The sequence below is a fragment of the Elephas maximus genome, chromosome 2, assembly GCF_024166365.1.
Source record: "Elephas maximus indicus isolate mEleMax1 chromosome 2, mEleMax1 primary haplotype, whole genome shotgun sequence".
Classification (NCBI taxonomy): domain Eukaryota; kingdom Metazoa; phylum Chordata; class Mammalia; order Proboscidea; family Elephantidae; genus Elephas; species Elephas maximus.
This window is the reverse complement of record NC_064820.1, coordinates 234,174,403-234,181,872: the sequence shown is the minus strand read 5'-3', so window position 1 is coordinate 234,181,872 and position 7,470 is coordinate 234,174,403. Positions and strand designations below refer to the sequence as shown.

Here is a 7,470-nt window from a genome sequence, read left to right as displayed (position 1 = left end):
TCATTTTTTAACGTGGTAAGGTTATGAACAAGAGTGTTTTATTTACTTATTTTCGTTTTCGGAGTGAAAGTAATAATGGTGCTTTTACAAGACATATAAAAATAAAACAAAATAGCCAACATTAAAAGTTGTATTAAAAAATGTAACAAGCATGTGGGTAGCAAAAATTGGAGTCTGAAAGGTGACTGAAACTATAGATCTTTGATATTTATGATTGGTGGGCCACAAATGAGAAGTTAAGATATTTCACGCATAAACAAAAGCAGAGAAAAATGAAATAAATTTTATGTAGTGAATATTTACAAAAACTTGTCGCAACCCTCTCCTAAACATTTCTATATACACATGTGTGTCTTTCAGGAACTGATATAAATATCCTGTTGAATCTCAGGAACAAGAGCTCTGAGGAAAAAGTTGTATGGGATTATACTGAGACAATCCTGGAAGGGGAAGGGAAGGTGATTATTGACTTAGTTTTGGAAGGAGAAAAGTGTCACCTTTTCTTATTTTGCAGTGTGAACCTGACCTATTTGCCTAGTGGGGGCTGAGCATAGAGCTACATTACAACTTGATGATTCAGATTGATCTTTTTACCAAACTTTATGCAAGATCCTTCCCAGGTGTGATCTTACCTTGCCTTGGAAGAAAGGCCTGGTGAACTACTTCTGAGAAATCGGTTATTGAAAACGCTATGGAGCACGGTTCTGCTCTGACACACATGGGGCCTCCATGAGTCGGAGGCAACTTGATGGCAACTGGTAACTGGTAATACTGTTTATGCAATTATAACTAATTACGGCAACTTGAATTGCTTTTTAATTTTTTATCCATCCACAGATTCTACATATGTTTATTCAGTTTATGTTATTCATACTCCCCTCTCCACAACCCTGTATCTTTCATCCAACTAAAATCTCTAACCTTTCATTCCAGATCTTCCCATTCTTCATACACCAGCTTAATAACTTACTTCATCAATACCTCAGCTCAAAATGTTTCACCTTTTTTTTAGAACTTTTGTAGTACCTTTTGCCTATACCCCACTACCTTACTACCCTGAATATGACTTCTACTCTATGTATGTATATGTGTGTGTTGTGTTATTCCTGACTTGCAAATATTCACAATGTATTTCAAAGTAATACATAATAATTGAATGTATATATATATATATATATATATTTATACTGAATTGAAACATAGCATATATACACACATATGCATACATACATACATGTACTGGAGCTATGGTGACTCAGTGGTTAAGAGCTCAGCTGCTAACCAAAAGGTCGGCGGTCCGAATCCACCAGCACAATCTGGACAGCAGGAAGCATCTAAGACCAGCTTCATGTTTTCCTGTGGCTGTTCTTGGACAATCTGCTTTATTTACACTCACTTCAAATCTGAAGATATTATGTCATAATGGGACTCCAATGTCATTGTGTTCAAACTCCTGCATTAGAAAGAATGGGCTTAATGTACAAATCTCAAAATGTGGGTATAATCTTTTATTTTTAAGATGAGGAAACCATGCTTAGAGGTTAACTCGTCATAATTCTAAGCTGAATTTTGCCCTAGGCAACCCGGCTGCCACAGTCCTAAGACTTCCAGAACATATTATTTCAATTACTCCCTTTGAGTAAATTTGTTGTCGTTAGTTGCCGTCGAGTTAGCCCCCATTTCCCAGTTCCGCCATGCACGAAGAGACTGAACCATTGTGGTCCATAAGGTTTTCACTGGCTGGTGTTTGCAAGTAGATCACCAGGCCTTTCTTCCTAGTCTGCCTTAGTCTGGATGCTCCACTGACACCTGTTCAGTAATTTAGCAACATGCAAGGCTCCACTGGCTGACGGGTGATGACTGTGTGTGAGGCGCAGTGGCCAGGAACTGAACAGGGTCTCCTGCATGGAAGGTGAGAATTTTACCACTGAACTACCACTATCCCACAGTAAACTAGGGAAGGTGGGAAGGTTAAATCTTAGTTAGTGCAATGCTCAGTTAGTGCTCGAGGGCAGAAAAAAGTTAAAAAAAAAAAAAAAAAAGAAGAAGAACAACAACAACAAAATACTTCTCTGTCTGTCTCTCACCAGTGAGTCAATTTTATGCAGTTCATCAAATGTGCTGACCTTGCCTTTCCAGATGGATCCTCCTTGGACATCCCACTCTTTCCTCCAAAAAGACCACAAACAGTGATCTACTTTTTTTCCTATTGATATTCTCTAAAACTCTTTGTCTTTGTCATAAATCATCTCCCTAAAGAGGTTAGAAAAGTAGAACGCTTCAATTAGTTGTTGAAGTATTTTTCTTCATATTTTATTTTCTAAAAATTGTGATTACAAAGGTAATTCATATTAATTCTAAATTTAAAAAATATTATATTACCCTACTCCCAGAGATAACTACATTATTTTATATATAATGATTGATTATGATATAAAACATAGTTCAAACCTCCTATCATGAAGAATGAATTATTTACCTTTGAAAGCAATTTGCTCATAAAAATACATAAGATACAATATGAGCTATAAAAGTTGTGGAGGAGACAGACTCAAAAGAATTTAAATAAAACCAAATGTGTTGCCGTATAGTCAATTCTGACTCATTGCTACCCTACAGGGCAGAGTAGAGCTGTCCCATAGGTTTTCCAAGGACAAGTTGGTGGATTTGAACTTTTGGTTAACAGCCAATCTCTTAACCACTTTGCCAGCAGGGCAAAGACAGAGTGAAATCCATGTGAAATTGTTTGCCACAGACTAACAAACACAAGTAAGCCTGTGGGTACCTTGCTTAATGTAAGCCGGTGTGTAGCTTCCTTACTGGTTAATCCCCACCTGCATATATTCTTGGATGTAGCAGAGGCCTCTGAATCAGATCCAGCCAGGGGTGGAATAGTCAGTAAGGAAGGTAAGCACAGGCTTACTTTAAGCAAGGCACGCCTGCTCTTAATTGTGTTTACTTACTAATCTCTGGTGAGTAATGTCGCATGAAGTTCACCACATTTTTTGATGTAATCCAGCCCTGGATGCCTCCTGCCCACTGTTGTTCTGTTTGACGGCCTGGGAAATGTTATGCTAAAATCAAAGTACATTTATTTCTTCTGAAAAATTTGAAGACTTGGCCTTACCATGCCTGCAGTCTCATATGGGCAGCTCTTCTTTGGACCTACCCCATCTCTACTGTTCCTAATCTGTTCAGTTATTGACATTATCTGCTCCACTTCTGTGAGCATTTGAATTATAACCTTTTCCATGCTTTTGTCCCACATAGTATCTAGTCAATGCAGTGCAGGTAATACTTGTTCAGTGGATAATTACTGAATGAATCAAACTATTTTGACCTTTGTATTAAGTAATGTGAATTAGTTTGAATGTGTTATTTATTATGACATGTACGTGTATGTGTAGATAACCAAAACTTGAAGAATATGTTTATTTCTCCTTCATTTCTTAAGAACCTTTTATGCCCCAGAGTTAGGAGAACAGCTGCAAGAGAGAAAGAAATGAAAAGCAAGTGGGACTCATGAACTATGGTCAGGATCCAATTTTATTTTTGATCATCTCTTTGGATAGCTTTATGACTGTGTGCTTTGAACACAACTGTCTTGAATATTTGTTGACGCTCTATTTCCATGACTTGGTAAGGAAATGACAAATGAGACCTCTGTGACGGAATTCATTCTCAAGGGCTTCTCAGACATTCTTGAACTGAGGCTCATTAGCACCGCATTCGTCCTTTTCATCTATCTCTTTGCCCTCCTGGGGAACATCTCCATCATCGCAGCTGTGACCATAGACAGCCACCTGCACACCCCCATGTGCTTCTTCCTGAAGAATCTGTCCTTCTTGAACATGCGCTATACCTCAGTCACCATCCCCAAGGCACTGATGAGCTCACTCATGGGCACAGGAGTCATTTCCTTTTGGGAATGTGTGACTCAGCTCTCCTTGTTTGTAATGCTGTGTGCATCTGAGTGCTTTTTGCTCACATCCGTGGTGTACAACCGCTGTCTGGCCATTAACAGGCCCCTTCTCTATGGGATTATTATGAGCAGAAAGCTGTGTACAGAGCTTGTCATTGTAGCCTGGTTGAGTGGAGCTCTCTGTGCCATCTTCCACACAATTGACACCTTTTCCCTCCTGTTCTGTGGGCCCAATGTCATTGATCATTTCTTCTTGATATCTCCCCCATCATGAAACTCCCCTGCAGTAACCCCCATACCAATGAGGAAGTTGGATTTGTAGTGGGAGGATGCATCATTCTCGGTGCCTGTGCCCTCACCATAATCTCCTGTGTTCTCATCATCTCCACCATCGTTCAGATGCGCTGTGCTGATGGCCGTTGGAAGGCTTTCTCCACCTGCTCCTCTCATCTGGCCACTGTCATTCTGTTTTATGTTATAGGGAGCTTTGCTTACCTGAGGCCTGCTTCCCATTACTCTCCTACTCAAGGATGGCTAGTGTTTGTGTTTTACTCCATCCTCACACCCAGCCTGAACCCTCTTGTCTATTGTCTGAAAAACAGAGACATGCAGGCGGCCCTGAAAAAACTATTTGCTCCATCCAAATAGACATATTTTCTCTTACTGAGCATATTGCCCTGCAGTAATGGAGCCCAGATTTTGCATTTCATAAAACAATTTAAGAAAAGAATGAGTATATGCCAAGGAGTTTATTTTGTTAATTATTGACATCATAAGAAAAAACGACAACAAAAAACTATTATAGGCTACCATTAACTTGCCATTAAAGTAAATATATATTAAGATTCCAAAAGTCCAAAGGACGTAATCTTAGAATTAACAACAACAATAACGTTCTTATTAGGGAAAGAACATTAATTGTAAAAATCAATATAATCATATATCATGAACATATCTATTAAAATGCCTGAAAATATATTGTAATTTCTATTTTTATTTAAAACTTTCAGTTTCATAAATTTCTACCCAATGTCCAGTTTAATCTGATACTTAAAATTCAAATTGGGAGCAATACTCAGTGCTATTTTAGTCAATTTTGATTTTCTTTGTCAACTTCTGGGGAGCCTAGAAAAATACAGCCTTTATTCCTTTAGCCTATTGGCCCCTACCTCTCCATAGGCAGCAGGAAGAGCGTTCTCTCTACTTTTCTTGTTTGCAAAGGGTGCTATGAATAAGGCGGCATGGTGCTCACTGTTTGGTGGCTTATACCTGGGGAGACCAAGTTTAGGGCTCTCATCACTTGTCAAGGAGTGTTTGGGAATTACCTTAGTGGGATGTCTTTGTCTTCTAAAGAAGTAATTAGTGTCCATAATCGTAAGCGTATTGGTGTTGGTTGCCCACTGAGCATGTGAGTGAACACGCCAACTTAACGGGCTGGATTTGTGGGAACCTGTTTAGCATGTGGCCACGGAAATGGGAGAACCATAGTATTTTTAAATGTCCTAAAATCATGCAAATGGTACCAGTATTTGCATTGTCAATTTTTTTCTCATTAATATAGTATGTAAATCTTTTAATTAAGTATTTGTCTTTATCAAAAAGTTATTCACCTCATCTATATATGAGTGGTAAGATTTTTCAACTGTAAAATTCAGGTCTGTGTTTATTGGCTTATTTGTGATACATTATACACACACACATATACATATCATTGCTTAATAAATAACAATGTAGAAGAATTTGACACAATGATTGTTTGGCTCTCTTAAAAATACCAAAATTCTGCAATCCTATTGTTATGCTAACGGTCCCTGGTGACATAATGGTTAAATGCTCAACTGCTGATGGCAAGGTCAGAGGTTTGAACCTGCCAGTGCTTCTATGGGAGAAAAGACTTGGCAACCTGTTCCTGTAAAGATTACAACCTAGAAAACCCTATGGAGAAGTTCTACTCTGTCCTATATGATTGCTGTGAGTCTGAAGTGACAGGATGTCACACAACAACAACAGCCAAATTATGTTTGATAATGGTAAGGGGGTTAGAATACAGATTTTCTATGTTTTATGCCTTATTAGTGGAACAAAAAAAATTTTTTTAATTTAATTTTCTTATGGTCTTAATCTCTCTTTCACTTATACACACATAAATATAAAGACACCACACACAGGACAAATACCTTCTCTTTGTAAGCCTGAAAAAGAACAGTATGGAATGTGGCCATGTGGTCCAGGGGGAAGGTGGGATGGTTAGTGGAGTCAAGAAGAGAGGTATTTGTGCCTCAACAGCTTTATTCAATAGAAATCATCTCTACAAAGCCTCGTCAGTGCTGATATTCATGAAGGCTAATTCAATATATTCCTTTAGGATGATATGACAATGTAGATAGGTGTTAGACGTATTGAGAATTAACAGGAATTAGTTTCAAAATTTTAAGAGTGAAATTTTATTTTTATTTATTTGTTTAACACACACTTGTGCTTATTCTGTGCCAACTATAAGTAATGAGTTGAATCAACTGGAATTCTCATAAACTGCTGAAGGGAGTGTATATTTTATGAGGTCCCTTTGCAAACCATTTGTTGGTATTTACTACAGCTGAAAATATATATACCTTATGACATAACAATCCTACTCCTAGGTATATATGTTACAGCAATTTCGTGAGTTAGAGCCGCCTGCTCCAAATAGCCAATTCTTGAGACAGGGGTGAGGTGGGTAGCAAGAGCTTTATTAGATATACTGGTATACGGAGACAGAGGGGAATGATCTCCTCCTAAAGTCGTCTGTCTCACCAGGCTACCGATGAGTTCGGGTTTTTAAGGGAAAAGAGGCCACAAGTTTTAGGGACTTGTGGAATGTGCGCTCTCTTTCTTCTGTTTGGTTTTGGTGGTCATCTCTCAAACATGTTGATCTTTTCCTGCCATTATGCCATCAGCTCAGGGAGTAGCTGGCACCATCCTTCGTCTTATTTGACAGGCTTAGATCAATATCACTTGTTTTCCACAGTCTTAGAGGAAACATTGGTTAACACTTAACCATTTGGGGAGCTAACATCAAGGTCTTACTTGGAGGCAGGGATGGGCTAGGGGAGGGAAAGGAGAGAAAGAAGAAAGAAGAAGGAAAAAAAAATTGGCTCAGGTACTGTTCAAGATCTGGCTGAGCAGTCTGTTTCACATATACAACAGAAATAAGTACAAACCTGCACCAAAATGCATGCACAAGAATGATCATAGGAGTTTTAATCATGATTAGACCAAATCCTGGGAAGAGCTCTAATGTCTTCACCATAGCATGTATAAACCTATTCATGGAGTCCCTGGGCGGTGCAAATGGTTAAACACTTGGTTACTAGGGTGGGTGTTCAAATCCACCCAGAGGCAGCTATGAAGAAAGGCCTGGTGATCTACTTCCAAAAGGTCACAGCCATCGAAAATCCGATGGAGCACAGTTCTGCTCTGAAACTCAGGGGTGCCGTGAGTTGGAGTTGACTAAATGACCACTGTTTTTAGGCTTTTGGCTTTTTTTTTTTTTTTCCCTGACCTATTCA

At 38.7% G+C, this 7,470-nt stretch overlaps 1 pseudogene; it reads left to right on the top strand.

Moving 5' to 3' along the window:
• The first annotated feature begins 3,647 nt into the window (after positions 1 to 3,647).
• LOC126068530 (olfactory receptor 5AR1-like) lies at positions 3,648 to 4,570 on the top strand (annotated as a pseudogene).
• Positions 4,571 to 7,470: the final 2,900 nt, after the last annotated feature.